Source organism: Cervus elaphus, chromosome 15 (genome assembly GCF_910594005.1).
Source record: "Cervus elaphus chromosome 15, mCerEla1.1, whole genome shotgun sequence".
NCBI classification, from domain to species: Eukaryota; Metazoa; Chordata; class Mammalia; order Artiodactyla; family Cervidae; genus Cervus; species Cervus elaphus.
In genome coordinates, this window is record NC_057829.1 from 30,736,459 (window position 1) to 30,754,296 (window position 17,838).

The 17,838-nt window shown below is 49.2% G+C and overlaps 1 long non-coding RNA gene across 1 annotated transcript in view; it reads left to right on the forward strand.

Annotated features, from left to right (window-relative positions):
- LOC122708606 overlaps positions 1 to 6,748 on the forward strand; it is a 122,335-nt gene extending 115,587 nt beyond the window's left edge. The window contains exon 9 of the long non-coding RNA XR_006345229.1: positions 6,445 to 6,748. This is a non-coding gene — a long non-coding RNA (uncharacterized LOC122708606). The remainder of the gene's footprint in view (positions 1 to 6,444) is intronic.
- The last annotated feature ends 11,090 nt before the right edge of the window (positions 6,749 to 17,838 follow it).

Consider the following 17,838-nt stretch of genomic DNA (forward strand, 5'->3'; position numbering starts at 1 on the left):
TATTTTGAAAATGTTTCCATACTTATCTGACCACAAAACATATTTTTCAAAGAGAGTGGGGTTCCACTGAGTTTTCTTTGGGAAACACTGACCTGGCTCACACCTCTCAGACACAGGAGAGATTTGGGAGGAAATCTAGTGCATCACTCCCTCTTCACAGAGGAGGCAAGAGAGGCGAAGACCAAAGAGGTATAAAGGGATGGATTGCAGTAAACACAGCGAGCTGGGTTCTGAGCTGAAATTCAGCTCTGGTCTCCAGGACACTTGCTGCCTTTGGTCGTAACTTCTGTGGTTCTGAACTCTGGCTTGTCAGGCCCACTTTGCTTACTTGCACTCTCAGAGTCACAGAGACTAAGAATAGGAAGGCCCTCAGAGACATGGAAGTTCCACTCCTAACCTCACTGCCTGTTTGTGACCCCAGCTTCCTGGCCATGACCCACCTCTGGGTTTGTAACGTGTACCCGGCTATCCAGTGCTCCTCACCAACACCTCCCCCTCTGCCCATCAACCCTGGTTTTCAAAGTGTGGCCCCAGGACCAGCAACATCAGTACCATCTGAGAACTTGCTAGAAATACAATTCTTTGACCTAACCTCGGACTTACTGAATAAGAAACTCAGGAGGCAGAGGCCAGCAATCTGTGTTTTAAAAAGCCATCAGGTGGTGCTTCTTTTTAATTTTATTGGATTATAGTTAATTTACAATTTTGTGTGAGTTCTGGTGGACAGCAAATTGATTCAGTTATACATATATTCATTCTTTTTCAGATTCTTTCCCCATATAGGTTATGGAAGAATATTGAGTAGAGTTCCCTGTGCTGTATAGCAGGTCCTTGTTAGTTACCTGTTTTATATATGTGTGTATATATATATATAAAATATATATAAAAATATTACACACTACATACATAAATGTATATATGTGTGTGTGTAGTGTGTATGTTAATCCCATAGTGTGTATGTTGATCCCCAGCTCCTAGTTTATCCTTCCCCCCAGCCCATGTTTCCTCTTTCATAAACATAAGTTTGTTTTCATTATCTATATTTATAAAACAGAACTTATTTTCTGCTTTGTAAATAAGTTCATTTGCATCATTTTTCAAAATTAGATTCCATGTATGAGTGATGTCATGTGATATCTGTCTTTCTCTTGTCTGACTGACTTCACTTTAGTATGATAATCTCTAGATCCATGCATGTTGCTGAAAATGGCATTATTTCATTCTTTTTTGTGGCCAAGTAATATTCCATTGTATATATGCACCACACCTTCTTTATCCGTTCTGTTGATGGGCATTTAGGTTGTGTCCACGTCTTGGCTACTGTAAATAGTGCTGCCATGAACTTAGGGGTGCATGTATCTTTTTGAATGATGATTTTCTCTGGATACATGCCCAGGATTGGGATTGTTGGAGCACATGGTAGTTCTATTTTTAGTTTTTTTTTTTTCCAAGGAGCCTCCATACTATTCTGTATAGTGGTTGTACCAATTTGCCCTTAGATGCTTTTGACTCACACTGAGGTTTACCAACCGCTGCTCTCAGCTGGCTGACTCTGCTCAAGCAGCTGAGAGAAAGGCCTTTTCTTAACCTCCAGGCCCTCCAGTAAGCAGAGCAGACACCTTCTCTTTTCTCAGTAAGGGTCATGGAAAACTCCAGACACAAAATCTTTTTTAGAGATTCCTGTAGTTCAGTGGGTTCCAACCACTTGAACTCGGTGCCCTGAAGTGAACCTAAGCCCTGAAGTTAATTTATATCAGCCCCATTTTATTAGTTGGTCTAACTGATAGATACAATTTTATAAAACAGCCCTGGGTTGGAGGTGGTTCCGGGCTGAGTTGCATCTGTCAACACAGTCAGCAGCCCCCCTGAAAGAAATCACGGTGGGAGGACGGCTGTGCTTGGCCTGCTTTGAGGGATCTGGACATGGCTGAGGCTTACCTCAGTCCCCTCAAGCCGAGGTGGGACCCTTTCAGTGCACCAGGAGAAGTGCTTCAGTTGGATTTAGTAACTCAATTCTGGGACATTTTTCCTCTCAAATCCATCTGCTTCCTATATTTCCCTCCAGGCTGATGTGGGCCTGACTCAATGGTGACCTCAGGGTTGCTGCACTGAATAATTCTCAGGAATGCCATTGTGTGCAATGCAAAGTCTATGTGGCCAGAAGTGGTGGTCCTCAGACCCCTATTCTCTTCCTTCAGAGAGAGGATAACCCCTCTTCCTGCTCTCCACCCACTCCTCGTTCTTCAGGTGAATGGGAAGGCCTTCAGAAGGGCCCATTGGAAGGTTGGCTGAGAGAAGGGGGGGTGGTTCTATCTGCTTGCTTCTGAGAGACGCAGCCGTGAAAGTCTCCATGTTGCATCTCCTGTCATGGGGAGAGTATTGGTCACCCACTCACTCATTCACTCACTGACTCACTCACTCAGCCCGGGCAGCAGAGCCAGCTGCTGTGGCAGCCCTCCATCCATCCTCGTCATTCAGGGGCCTCTGAAAGTGCGCCTGTCAATATAATGCACGGCCTGTTGAGGGGAAGTGACATTTTGAATAGTGGACACTTTTCCAGGAGCATTCATCCTGGGTCAGCCTCATGATAAATAAACACGTGTGGCGTCTGGAGTCAGCAGGCAGGATACAGTGACCGAGACGCCGGCCCAGATGCACATACCATAAGGCTGCGCTGATGGGGTAGAGGTAGGATGTGAGAGCAGGGGGAGAGGGAAGGCTCTGGGAGCCGACTTGGGGAAGAATTTATCTCCCTTCTTCCTGGCACCTCCGGGGGAAACAGGAAGCAAAGGGAGCTTCAATTTCCCTTTATCCCTGAACCACCAGAGGGGGGTTCCCATCACCCGCTTTGCTCCTCACCTGTCCACCCCCCCTGCAAGAAGAACCCCAGTCCCTATCTTAATTACCCCTAACAGTGTCCTAAACAAAGTATTTATAAGGCTTACTGCGTTTGTCTTCCCATTCCTATTAATAAAGTCTGGGAATGGAGGGAAGAAATATGGGTGGGTGACAGAGTTTTTAATGGTGCCTCACCTTAAATGCATTTTAAAATATGTAAATCAATAAAAAAATTATTTGTAATAGCAGCCTAAGAGTGCTGGTTAGCCTGGCGCGGAGTGAAATGCATGCTACAAGCCCTATTACCATACATCCTGGGAGCTGTAGTTAGGATTAATCTGTCAAAGGGGATGGTTTAGTGTTGATGAATATGACATGTGACCATTAACGATGTTGATTTTATCTCCCGAGATTAGCATGATTTACTTCGGATGGATAATAATGTCATTTGCTTGATGCAGTAGATCTGTTTACGAGCTGATTAAATTGTAAGGCCTTGCCTCATTTCACGCTATTTGGTTTACAGCTTCATTACCACAATCACAAAAGCTGGGGAAATGTCCCACATTCCATGTCACAATAAATCACTGCTTCCCGTTGCTGGGATGGATTTTAGCAGTTCTGCCCAGCATGGACCATTCTTGGCTCCCTACTAATCTGTGATCCAGAATACATTAGGGGGATCTTCAGGAACACTGGAATGAGAAGGGGCAGGAATCCTCTTGGATCTTTTAATTGAGATTAAGGAAGTCCTTGAGTAATTAGCTGTAACAAATTAGCTTATCATTTAGACAGTGAAGTCACTGTTTTTGTTGCAGGGACGATTACCATAAATACACAGAAAAGTGATGCTTAACGAATCGGAGGGATGCTCATAAGCAAATTTCATTTTCACCCTGTTATCCTTTGCTCTGGGAGAGGGGTGACCTGGATGCAAGGTGTGTGTGGGGAGTGTGTGCGTTAGATTCTCAACCCTGCCATGCTTCTTCAAAGTGGACAGGGTGGGCCTGTGCACCACGCACCCACAGCAGAGCCCTGGCCACCTCAGCACCTTGGGGTGGGGTGTGCTGACGCAGAGGGAAGAGTGGAGGGCACCTGGGTCAGAAGAGAAGCGTGTAAATCACAGACCTGTTCACGCCAACTCTGCATCCAGAGTGACCTGGCAGCGGGCTTCTCTACTCTGCGTGTAGGAGAAGGACGGGGCACGTGGAATGGAAAAGACAGAGCCCTTTACCCCTCAAGAAGCTGGGGAGGCAGAAAACAGGCCGGAATGACTGTGTTTCTAATAACACCATTTCTAATAACATCTAAGACTTTTTGAGTTCTTAGTAAATGCCAGGTCTTATTCTCACCACAGAGACCACTCTGTGAGGTTGGGATTATTATTCTCACCGCATGTTATAGATGAAGAGATGGAGCCTCTGTGGGAGGTTAAACACATGCCTAAGGTCACAGAGCTGGTCAGAGCAGAGGCAGAATTTGAACCCAGGTGACAGGGCCCTGGAGCTTGGCACGGTGCCTGTAGGCTGATATTGTCTTTGGTTCAGAATGAGGCAATTGGGGCAAGGGCGGAGACTTTTCAGGACTTTCACTTCTTACTCCTGAATTGAAGCCTGTGACCTTGAATGGGTCCTGTCTGCAATTAATTAGGATCAGCAGTAAACAGGAGTGCTGAGGTCAGGTCTTAAATAGGAACTTTAGTCAGATTTTGTGATGAGCACTCACGAAAGATGAAAAACTATACTTTCTGAAGGTCAGGTCTTTGGGAATAAAAGCAATCATTTCAATGGGCACAGGTAACCTCTCTTTTGGCTGAGTACCTCCCTAGGATGCTATGGGTCGAAGGGAAAGATTGTGAACCTCTGAAAGTTCTGCAGAAGAGGTGGTCCCATTCCAAAGCTCCATGCACATTCACTTCTGAACTTGAGATGTGGTCCTCAGATGCCTGCATCCCTTAACCAGAGCTCATCACTGTCCCTTACAGCAGAGGCCACATGGCCCTCCAGTCTCCATTCTCCTTTTGTCCTGTCCTGGAACCCCAATGTATGATTGACTTCAACAAAATGCATTTCCAAGCCTCTCTTGCAGCTAGATGAGCCATGTGACTGATACAGCTGCCATTTACTAAGCATTTATTCTGAGCCAGACCCTGTACTAAGTGTTGGTTGAGACAAAGATACATAAGGTTCGAACATAGTCCTCAGACAACCTGGCTGCCACCTGTCTGTCATTCGTTGATTTGGCAGTCTGTCAAGTGTTTAATTGATCTATCAATCAATCAGCATTTCAGCTACTTGATCAATGGCCAGACGTTTGGCCCGTCAGGAATTAGTCCTAGTATTGAACCCTCCAGGTGCATAGAGAACAGACTGGCCACAGACGTGGGATGTGTAGAATTTGATGCCAGGCATAGGGATAAATGCCCAAGAAATCAACATGCTCTTATCTTACACATATGAAAAAGTTAACTAAAGACTTAAATGTAAGACTTTTATGTTGCAACAAAACTCCTAAAAGAAAACGTAAGGACACACACATAGGCACAGTAACTATGTGAGCTGGTGAATGTGTTAACTAACCTGATTGTGGTGATCATTTCACAAGCTACCCCAATAAATGCTCTGGCTGTGAAACCATGCTCACCTCCTTACCAAGCCCCACCCAGCCACTGCTGCCTAGTTGGGGGTCATGGCTCTGGAGCCAAGTCCCCCCTGAGGTCTCTTATCCCCCAAGAATGTGGTGCTTCTAACCACCTTCTTATCCCTGATCCCCTGGGTCTAACTCTTGGCCATCCCTCTGTCTCTCCAAGTTCGACATTTGTTCCTTATGCAGATATTCTAAGGGGAAGTGAATATATTAAAGGGAACATAGCAACTCTCCCATCCCTTGTGTTTGAAGACCTCCTGCTCCCCTACCATTTCTCTGCCACTGACTGTCCTCTTGGCCCTCTGGGGATGGAGAGAGAAAGGGTGCAGCCTGGGAGTGTCCTTTGTGGGGAGGACAGTGAGACCCAGCCTAAAGGGGGCCAGAGGCGGCCATGCTGGGGGTCCCGAGGCTGGTCAAAGCAACAAGCTGGGGGCTAGATAAACAGACATGTCACGGCAGGAGAAGGGTCAAGCAGAAGACAAACAGAGAAGTATGGGGATGGGCAAGGTCAACCCAGGGTCATCCCTTTTCTGTGAGGTTTGGGGTAGTCTCCTAGGGTGGGAAAAGGGAGTCTGACCTGTATCAGTTACCTATTGTTACAAGAAAAAGAGTCCAAAATTTAGTGGCTTAAAACAATAACATTTATTTGGTTCATGCATCGGCAACTTGAGTGGAGCTTTGTGGGGAGGACTTGTCTCTGCTCCTGTCAGGATCCCCTGAGGTGGCCTGAAGGCTGGGGGCTGGGATCGCCCGAGTCTCATCACTCCATGCTGGCTGTTGATGCTCCTGTGGGCTGAGACCTCAGCTGGGCTGTTGCCACAACACCTACATGTAGTCTGTCCATGTGGACATTTGGTTTCTTCACAGCACAGGGTTCCCAGGATGAGCATCCCTAGAGGAAGTGGCATCACCTATCCTGACAGCCTCAGTCACATGGTATCATTTCTGCTCTCATCACAGGCCTGCCCAGGTTCAAGGGCAGGAAACTCGAGCCCCACCACTTGAAAGAAGAGTGACAACTTCATAGCATAAGAAAAATACACGGGACGGGATGTATGGCCACCATCTTTGGAAAATACTATTGGCAAAAGATATGGAAGCATCCTAAGTGCTCATCAACAGATGACTACATGAAGAAGACGGTACATATACACAATGAAATATTACTCAGTCCCCCAAAGAATGAAATTCTGCCATTTGCAACAATGTGGATGGACTCAGAGAGTATGTTGCTTAGTGCAATAAGTCAAAGACAAATATTCTGTTATTACTTATATGTGAAGTCTTAAATAAAATGAATATATATGACAAAACAGAAACAGACTCACAGATACAGAGAATAAACTAGTGGTTACCCCTGAGGAAAGGGAAGTTTGGAAGGGTGAGATAAAGGTATGGGATTAAGAGACACAAATTACTATGGATAAAATAAATAAGCAACAAGGGTATGTTATAGAGCACAGGGAAATATAGACATTATTTTGTAATAGCTTTAAATGGAGTATAGTCTATAAAACTATGAATCAAAATGTAGTACACCTGAAACTAATATAATATTAAACATCAACTACACTTCAATTTAAAAAAAAATTAAAAAAAAAAGCAACTATTGGGTTAGCCAAAATATTTGTTTGGGGTTTTTGCAACATTTTACGGAAAGCCCCAAACTAATTTTTGGCTAACCCAATGCTATTGGCAAAAGGACTATTCCTCATAGGACTTTCTCAAGAGTCTCAGGCTCCATGGTTAGCCCAATTTTCTTCTTCTTCCCTTGCACTTCAGATTTCAGCTCTCTCTTCTGCTAACTACTCACAAACTTATATTTCCACCCCCTGCAGGTATGAGAAACTTAACCCACACAAAATCTACACTGTGTATTCTCTGCCAAAGCCTGCTGCCCCTCGGAATTTTTTCTAGGTACCCAGACGTGGTGACTCCTGATTAGCCCTCCAACCCCAGGTCTATTCTCCCCTTCTTCCTTGCACATGGTCACAGGGCAGAAATAACATTTCACAGCCTCCCTTTGCAGCTGGCCAGGTGACTATGAGCAACGTCTTCCTCACTTGTTCAGAAGGACACTGCTTGCCCCAGACTTCCCCGCTCTCCCCGTCCCCTGGGTAGGAATAGCACCCATATTTAATCACACCAGTGAGCACAGCATCCTGAGGGGAAGAAGGAACACCAAGATGGAAGGCACTTGGGCCCCTGAATGACGTCACGGAGCAGAGCAGCCTCACAAGCATAGATGACAGAGGTCTGAGAGAAACTTCCTTCTGATTTAAGTCACTGTATTTGGGGAAGGGGCTTTCTTTCTTTCTTCTTTATTTTTTACAGCCTTTACATAGGCTAAGACCTCAGGATCATATGTGCCTTTCCCCTCTCCTTTCCAACCCCTGCCCTTCACCGAGTCCAGTCCATCCTACCCCCTTGCCATCCCCTGGGAAGGTAATGGCTTTGTGTGTCCTGCAGCACCCCCCCGGCTTTCATCTCTCACCTTCTTCTCTCTGAACCACCTGATGTCTTAGTCTCTTTTTCTCCAATCTCATTGTTCTATCCCATAATGGTACTCCTCTGCTCAAAGACCTCTGATGTCTCCCCATTGCTTACTGAAGGACAGGACACCATCTGTTCCCACCACGCTCCCACCCACTTCCCTTACCACCACCACATCCCTGCCAAACACCCTCATGGGCAGTCCTGCCTCCATGCCTTTGATCTCATTCATCTGTTCTCCTGATTCCCAAGATCCCCCATTTGCCACCCATTAAATGCCTAATCATTGTCCAAACCCAGATCAAGTGCTGTCTCCTCCCTGAAGATTTCTGCATCTTCCTGTAGAAATTAACCCAATGCCTCCAGTGAGATAGCCCTTGTCACAGGTCACCTTAAGGCAGTAATAGACTGGACAGTAAGTTATCTGAGGGCAGACCTGGTGTATCCTAGTCATCTTTCCACTGCCTCCATGCCTAAGAGAAGGCCGTGTATGCAGCAGGCCCTGCATACAGGGCCTGATGTGCTTGCCAGTGAATACTCGCTTTCTATGTCTGGTGGACCACACCTTGGACTGGGCAGTGGTTTTGCTACAGGTGACCAAGGTTGTCTTCCCTCTGCCCTTGGAGATGTCCCCAGGGAACCCCAAGGGAGGCCAGAGGGGCTGCCCTTCCCACATTTCCCTGGGGGGCTGGGGAAGGAAGCAGAACCTGTCAGTTGAAGTACACAGGTTTTAAGGCATGGGCTTTGGAGTGAGACAGCTCTGGCCTTGAATTTTCGCTCACCACTTGGCTGTGTGACTTCCGGCATGTTACCTAACCTTTCTGAATCTCAGTTTTCTAACAGGGGGTTAATATAGCACTATCTCCTAGGGATCTTGTAGGGATTTAAAAAAGATAATATAAAGTAATATAAAGCTCTTGGCACGAGGAAAATGTTCACTAAATGATAATAATCATAATAATCCATTTCTTTCCTGTGGTCTGAGAGTCTGCTTGGTGAGGGCACCAGGGAAGCCTCCACCCTAGGCCTGGCCCACTGGAATCCTTGCTGCTGGATGGGGTTTCTCTATGGACCAAAGGTAGAGAGTGCACATTGTCACCACTGTCTTGGTCACAGCTGGGCAGTTTGCTGGCTGCTCCCAGAAGGTAGTGGAGAGGGAGCAGGGCTGGTTTCTAGTGAGGCTGGAGGAAGGGTCCAGCTGCCTGTGGCTCACCCCAAAGGGAAAGGGTTAAACTAGAGCTGGCTGGTGTTAGTTGCTAAGGGTCCAGTGGCAGGGGTACTGAGCTGGGAAGGCCACTGAAGCTTCTGGGCAGCCAAGCACCACCCCCCACCTGCCATATCAGGTGGGCTGCCAGGTGCTGTAAAGGATCTGGATTCCAGGTGACCAGTTCCAGGTTCTAGGACAGGTAAGGGCAACTGGAAGATAGACTACCTACTCTGGGGTCAGAGAGGAGGCTGCATTCTCCCTAATTACCCCCTGCACTAAGCCTGGGGGAAGCAGACCCCATCCAAATCCTCCTCACTGACTGGAAGGAAGATCCTCGCTTCCCACGGACTCGGGGTCTGAGTGGTTGGATGTGCAGGTTGCAGTGGGACTAGAGTATGTGTGTCCAGTGGTGTGCTAATAAATGCTTAATAATCAGCTCTCTTGGGGAAAAAAAGCCTTCACTTACAGTGTTTGCAAATTGCTATGGTGTAAATATTCCCACCATGGCAAATTTCAAGCTATCAACATAATACCACAGAATGAGGAGTTGGGAAGAGAGGTGCACAGCTGGCTCTTGTGAGCCAGTATGAGCCAGTTCCGGCATGCTGCTGGGTGGGCCTGATACCTGCATTAGGGTTAGGCAAGTTTATGGGGCTTCAGTGTACAGAGAAGTAAGGGCCACCCCACAGTGGGGAACAGTGTGCAACGAATGGCCCTGGACTCTTAACAGCCTATAACACGATCTCAGCTCTGCCACTTCCTGGCTGTGTGATCTTGGGCAAGTCATTTTAACCTCTCTGTGCCTCAGTTTCCTCACCATAAAGTGGGGCCAATGATAGTGCCCACTTCATAGAATTATTGTGAGGGTTGCAAAGGTTAACACTGGCCTGTGGTAGGTTGACATAAGTTGTTAGAGTTAATTGCTACAGAGTAGTTGGAATGTAGCCTTGGTGAGAAAAATTTAGAAAGGAAAGCCCAGAGTCCCTCAGGGTGTTTCCCAAGGGCATTTTTTTTTTTTAAAGCTTGGATTTCCTTTAAGATCAAGGATTGAAAATCTGCAGGTCCATGAGCCCCCTGAAATTATTTTTCCAATGTTGAGTATGTGTATTTATTTCTATAAAGAGGGGCCATTGCTTTTATCGAATTTTCAAAAAAGGTTGTGGTTTCTGCGTCCTTCCCTCAACCCACAAAGGGCTTAAGAACTAGTGATGTGGAGGGTATAGAATTCCCATACCACAGGAATCGCCCCTGTAGAATGTTAGGGAGAGATGTTTACGAAGCATGTGAAAGAAAAATGGCAGAGAAATAGAGAGACGTGCAAAGTCAGCCCAGAACCCTGAAATGTTTCCCTTTTTGAGACCTAAGGCTGAGGAGGCTTCCAGCAACAGGGCAGCCAATCTGCTCACGTGCACAGATCTCTGTGCCCGCTTTGTCCTTACCCTTTCCAGCCCTAGGAGTCTCCTCTTGCCTTCCCTACTCCGCCACCTCTCCTCACTCCCCAGGGCCCTGTTCCAAGGACCACTGCTGTCTGGGTGTATGGAGGCATGATTAGAACCCACTCGGGTGTCACTATGATTCAGCAATAATGTTTGGTTGGTTGTGTCTTGTTTCTTTTACATTTCTGTAGTTACACTATAATTATTTAAGGTAAAGTCAGTGCAAAGTTACATGAGCACTGGGCTGTCTCTGCTTTGAGTTGGAGACTATATTTTTGCAAATAACGTGGAAGGAGGTGGGGGGTAAGTTTACAATGCTACTCCCTTTCACCCTTTGAGATTTTTGTTTTCCTTGTTGTTGTTGCTGTTTTTTTTTTTTTTTAAACAAATATGATCCCTTCTTCTTAGCTTAGTATTTTGTGTGGGGTGCAGGACCAAAATGAACAGGTCTCTAACTGAAGATCTTTATAGGAATAAAAATTACTTTTTGATAAATCCCACTCTAAATCACTGCAGTATACAACTCCAAACACCTAGAGGGAACAAGAATTACAACTTCTGAGGGCTTATAAGTACGACCCCTGCCCACTTTATCAATAAGGATCTGTGGTTTAAAGAAGCAAGTCATCAAATAGTGACCCCCTGGAAGGCCACCACCAAGAAAGCTCTCTCTGGATTCCAGTTCTAGGTTCACCTATCTGTGGATTGCAGGGGAGTCTGCTAATGTCCTGTCCCAGTTCCCACCCTTTTTGCTCCCTTGAGTATCAGAACCCTGACTTTACTTGCGGCAGCAGTGCACCCAGCTAACATTATGTTCCCCAGCTTCCTTTGCAGCTAAGGAAATCTTGGCCACATGACTAGATTCTTCCTAATGGGGTGTAAGCTGAGGAGTTGTCTGTGGATTCCAGAAAGACCCATTAAAAAGGAGTGGACCCTTTTTACCTCTTCTCCCTCCTCCTTCCGGCTGACTGTAATGAGGTGATAATGGCTGAGCCCCAGCAGGCATCCTGAACTCAGAGACCACATGAGGATCAAGTCTTCCTGACTGAGCTGGTATTGAGGAAGGCAGAGGACCCTGGGTCCTTCATGACTGAGGGCCATTTTTAGCTTGGACCGTCCACCTCCAGACTGAGAGAAGAGAATATTTATCTACTTCAAGCCACTCTTTCAGGGTCTTCATTATTGTCAGCAAATGCAGTTTCTAACTGATGTGTGGAAACTTCCCAGGCCTCATTTTGTGCCGTGGGCAAAGACATCAAAGTCCACTGCTGCTGCTCCTCCTCTCTTCGGAAGGGTCATCCTGCCCAAGCCAGCCCAGTTCTCTTGCATCGTTCCTCCATTCTGTCTTTTTGTTTTCCTCTGTCTTCCTCTCCCTCTCTCTCTTTTTTACCTCCCTTTCCTTCCTTCCCTCTAACATTTACTGAACATCTACTAGGTTCCAGGAACCAAGCCAGCTGGCGCTACTAGAAACGGGAAGAGGAGACAGTCCCTCCTCTCCAGTGCCTCAGAGTTCAGGCTGGGAGCAAAATGTAAAGAGAGTATGATGGGATGGACAGGTGCCACAGGAGCAAAGAGAAGGGCACTGAATCCAGTGGAAGGACCTGGGGGACTTCCCAGAGGCGGTGACACTGCCTGAGGTTTGAAATAGGAGTTTTGAGTTACTGGCAATTAGGAAAAGAAGGCCAAGGACCAAGATTCCAGGCCCAGGAACTAGCACAGTGCAGCACAGTGGTTAAGGACCCCATTGCTGGAGCAGACATGTGACTTCTCTCTAATGCTCAGTTTCCTCACCTGTAAAAGGACAGAGGTAGTAATAGGGCTAGATGAGTGCCTGGAAGTAAACATGCAATGCATGCTGCTTATTAAAATATTGCTGTTGGTAAATGTGCGTAGACAAATATCAGTTTGGGAGACTAGTTTCACAGAGGCCATAAGTGATTTGTCCATGGTCAATAACCATGAAGAGGCACCAGTCAAACCCAAGGGTCCTCATCCCTAGTCTGGTGGCCTTTATTCATCCACCTTTTGTCATTGCATTAAGTGCTGAGTGAAAGATCAGTGTGTGGTCAGGGGGAAACCTGGAGGGCTTCCTGGAAGAGATGGGTCTTGAGAAAGTTTGGAAGGGTGGGGAAGGAGGAAGGCATTCCAGGGAAGTAGTGTATGATGAGCACCATCATCAAAGGGGCTGGGGGGCTAGCTGGCTGGCAGAGGGTCTGGACTGTGAAGACTGGTGAGACACAAGGTAGAACAGGCAAAGAGAGGCCAGGTCAGAAGATGAACCATGGCCAGATGGCCAGATAGTAGAGTGAGAATTTGACCCAGTGAACCACAAGGAGCCACAGTTAGTTCTTGAGCAATGGGGCTGATCATAATGAAACTATACTTTGGAAAGAGAAGAAGGAAAGAAATCTGTCTTCACTAAAAGCCAGTATGGGCCAGACAGAAGATTGGGGATTTTCACGTTAATTATTTCACTGAAGCCTCACAACAACCCTATAAAGTTGGCATCAGTTGGTAGCTCAGACGGTAAAGAATCTGCCTGTAATGCAGGAAACCCAGATTCGATCCCTGGGTTGGGAAGATACCCTGGAGAAGGAAATGACAAACCACTCCAGTATTCTTGCCTGGAAAATTCCATGAACAGAGACAAGCCTGGGGATGAAAGTGTTAGTTGCTCCGTCATGTCTGACTCTGCAATGCCATGGGTTTCATCCCCACTTTACAGAGGAGACAACTGAGGCTCAAATAAATTGAGTCATAGAGTTTGAACCAGGGGTGGGTGTAGCTAAAAGTTCAATTTTAGACCAGTCTGACCCCAAATGTGTGCTCTTCACACTGTACCATGTGGCTTTAAGCTGTTCTCACTCTCAGGATGCCCTTTGCGCTGTGAGTATCCCATAGTCCTGCTGCTTCACCAGGGACTCAAGACTCAAGAGTCTTTCTACAGCCCAGACAACCCCTGGGTAAGCCCTGGGTTCACACTGGGGAGAGAGAGATCAGTAGCCCCAGGACTTTGGGGGATTCCCCAGCACAGGGTTGGTGAAGTGCTTGGGCTCTGGGTCTGATAGAAATGGGTTTGAACCCCAGCTTTGCTGTGCACTCACTGAATTGAAGCCTCAGCTGAGAGGGGGGATGAGCCCTAGCTTGGGAGCCTGGCAGGAAGTGACAAACATCTAAGGATGTGAAATGACAGGATGTCTGTATTCACTTCCAATTAATGGTGTGGGAGAAGCAAATAGGAGAAGTAGAGAAGAAACAAGATTGGTCATAAACTGATACCTGTTGAGCCTGGGTGATGGGTTTGTGGGGCTCTAGTATACCATTCCTTCTACTTTCGTGGATGTTCCAAAACCTCCATAATAAAAAGTAAAATAAGGGACTGCCCTGGCAGTCCAGCAGTTAAGACTCCACGCTTCCACTGCAGGGAGCACAGGTTTGAATCCTGGTCAGGAAACTAAGATCCCACATGCCGGGTGGCCAAAAAGTTCAGGGGAAAAAAAGTAACATAACAACAACAAGATGCTAAGAACTTAAAAAGAAAAATAAAACAATTCTGTCTACCACACTCTCTCCCAGGTGAATCAGAGTCTCTGCCTTCCAGGCATTGTTATACTTTAAAATCATCTCAGGTGACAGCAGCCAAGGTGAGAACCTCTGCCTTGACTCCATCATTCACTAGCTAGTATCCTTTCCCTGCTGAGCCTCAGTTTCCTCATCTGTAAAATGGGGGTAAAGCTTCTATCAACCTCATGGAATTGCTGTGAAGTTTAAATGCGATAATACAGGATAGTATGGCTGGACATAAGCATGAGCAGGTCAGTCTGCATTTTACAGTCACTCTGAGCATCACCAGGCCTCTAGGCATGGGAGGTGAGGAGCCTTAAGCCAATACGGCAGAAGAGGCTGGCCATCAGGTAGCCTCACAGGGACAGGCCTTGTCTTCTGGGCAATTTTTATACCTTTTCCAAAGCACAATGGCTTTTTTTTTTTTTTAATCTGCTTTTCCTCACTGCTTAAAGACCACCCAGCACAAAGACATCAGGGTCACTCAATGTCACTGCCAGAGGTACAGATGGGTGGAGGGGTTGAATGGAGAGAAAGGCTTGGGCTTTCTCTGCTGGTCTTGCCCTTGGCTTCCAGGATTTAGCCTTAGTTTCTCCATCTGTGTCAGGAATGAATAGAGATGGGAAGCCCTTGGCGAGGGGTTGCTGCTGCTGCTGCTAAGTCACTTCAGTCGTGTCCGACTCTGTGCGACCCCATAGACGGCAGCCCACCAGGCTCCCCCTTCCCTGGGATTCTCCAGGCAAGAATACTGGAGTGGGTTGCCATTTCCTTCTCCAATGCATGAAAGTAAAAAGTGAAAGTGAAGTTGTTCAGTCGTGTCCGACTCTTAGCGACCCCATGGACCGCAGCCTACCAGGCTCCTCCATCCAAGGGATTTTCCAGGCAAGAGTACTGGAATGGGGTGCCATTGCCTTCTCGGCGAGGGGTTAGGTCATAGGAAATAATCAGAGAATGGAAGTGAATGGATGCATGAATGGGTGAGATTCACTTCACTATGACAAAGTGACCTGTCAGAGCCTTGATGATGGTGGTGGGCGCTCCCCGGCTTGCAGAGGGGCCCTGGACACCTGGGCCAACTCCTCTGGGGTAGAGAAAGAGCACGAGGAACACAACAGCAGAAGCTAGAGCAGGTGGAGAACCGCAGAGGACGTGGTTCGGAGCCGGAGAGGAGCGAGGAACTACCAGGAGAGAGCTACCGGACACCGCTCAGAAAACCGTGCTAACGTGGAGGCGCGGGGTCTCTGTCTGACCACCCAGCCTGCGTCCCGCGCGCTGGCCAGGGTTCCGGGTCTCCCGCCCGCTCCGCCGGGCTCCGCAGCGCCGCCTGGCGGACACACTGCGCTCCGCTCTGGCTTTGGCGGTAGCCGCCGGGCGCGCGGGGCATCCTGCCGCAGTTCCGCAGACAGGCGGAGAGAGCCAGGGGCCCGCAGTTAGGATGGGGCGTCTTTTTCCCGAGGGGGTCGCGCCTGGACTGGACTTGCAGCACATACCGGCACCCTCTCCTTACCAACCCCGGGCCTGGGGTGACAGCTCCGTCGCACACGTCGGGGGACCATCCCCGATCCTCGGCCCTAGCTCCAGAATTTTGCTGCCTCTGAGTAACTTCTCCGGGAAGGAGGTCTCATTAAAATTTTAAGGCGTTTTGGGTTTGATTTTTGTTACTATACTAAAATACCAAGAGAGGGCGTAAAGGCACGAGAGGGCCTAGTTTGTCTCCCTGACGGTCCCAGGCCTGAAATTCCAGGGCTGGGGGGAATTTCTAGGCCCTTCCCGCCCAAGTGGGTCCCTGTTGGCGAGGCGTGGTGTCCCTGTCGGAAGATGCGAGGCCAAGGAAGGCGAAGCGTGTGGGTCGGAATGACCAGGGGCTTGGGGCTGGTGCTGGTGAGGGGTGAACAAGGGCCTAGCTTTCACGTCGCAAGCGTGGGCACTTGAGTCCCCGGGACTCGGGCCGCACCACCTCCTCGAAGGTCCTTCTATCCTGAGTGTGTGTGTGTGTGTGTCCGAGAGCCTGGAGATGACAAGCAACCCCATCGGCCGGGGTTCTCGATAAGCCGGGCCCAGCCAGGCCCAGCCCAGCTTCTCTTAGCCGGATCAGAGTGGGAGCTGGGCTGCAGCGTCCCGGGCGCGAGGCGGGCAGGCGGCTCGGAGGCGCTGGAGGCTGCCCCCTCCGGGTAGGCGGTACGGAGCCCGAGTCTTCCTCTATGAAGTCTTCTCCAGGCGGAGGCCTGAGAGGCGTCCCGGAGGTCGCCGGGCCCGCTTTGCGTGCAACCCGGGAAAAGGCCCTGCAGGCGTGAGACTGATGCTGGGAGGAGGGTGGAAAAATCTGAGTCACCAACCCCCGAACAAATGGCGGCGGGGGCCGTGCAGTTGACTGACCGAGGCCCGAGGCCGAAGGCGGCCTTTGAGCGGCGGTGAGCTTCCCGAGGCAGCAGGGGGAGCCTGACGCCGAGGGAGGCCGGTGGCTCGGAGAACCCAGAACGGCCTGACCCTGGGGAGAGGAGAGTTCGGGGTCCGCGCTCAGCGCCGCGACTCCGAGGTCCCAGGATCCCAGAAAAGGTGCGCTCTGGACCAAACTCCCACGGACCCGCCGGGGAGAGCGCCCCAACAACCAGAGAGCAGGACTCGCGCCCGGGTCTGGGGTGTGAGTGTGTGATCGCGGTCGGGATGGGGGCTGGGCCTTGGGCCCCCCCACTCCCACCCCGCCCCAAAACATACAGACGCGCGCGCGCACACACACACACACACACACGAAGATTAGACCTCTTCTCTGCCTGGTTCCAGGGGCTCTTCAGGCAGCTCAGTCCCGCCGCGCAAGCTGGGGAGAAGGTAGCGGTGCGCGCTGCGGGAATCGCTCCGGGACGGAGGGTCACGCCGCGACTTTGCCGAGCGGAGCTCGCGACCCAGAACTGCGCTCCGCGTCCACCAGGTCGCCCCAGCGAGGCTGACAATGGGCGCCAGGACCCTTGCGGGGTCGAACTGGAAGGGGCTTCCGGGTCCCGGGCCCCGGCGCTTTCTCCTGCGGCGCAGACTGGGATAGAGAGTAGACTGCAGAGAAATCGGGATTCGGAAAAGCAGCTTCGGCGCCGGCCTGACGCGGGTCCCGACTCGGGAGAGAGGAAGGAACCCTGGGGGGAGAGGGTTGGCTGGAGGGGTCGGCTGGTGGCCGCCTCTAGCCCTCGGCAGCCAGATGAAGAAAAGGAAAGCGAACTCATTTTCCTCGGAAGGACAAGAGGGCTCCAGCGCGCTCTCCTCCCCAGGCCTAGGAAACAGGTTCCCAAGCACCCTCCGACCGCCAGTCGATCCCGGCTGCCCGCCCGTAACCGATGATGGTAGGAAAGCAGAGAGGAACTGCGGGCAGCGGCACCTCCCCCGGGCCGAAGCTGGGCGGGCGAGTCCGGACCTGCGCCGCTCTCTGCACAAAACGAAACCCAAACTCCTCAAAATCTTAAGAGGGAAATTTTTTTAAATCCCCCCTTTCCCCTTTCACTTTTAACAAACCAGCTACTGGGAGAAAAAAACGAAATGAGCGATAGCTAAGAACACTATCTTTCCAAATTGTGAAATCCCGTTTAAAAATATTTCCTCCAAGGCCAGCCCTTCTGAAGCCTTTGCCTCTTCCTGAAGATCACAACAAAACAATCGGAATTTCGACCA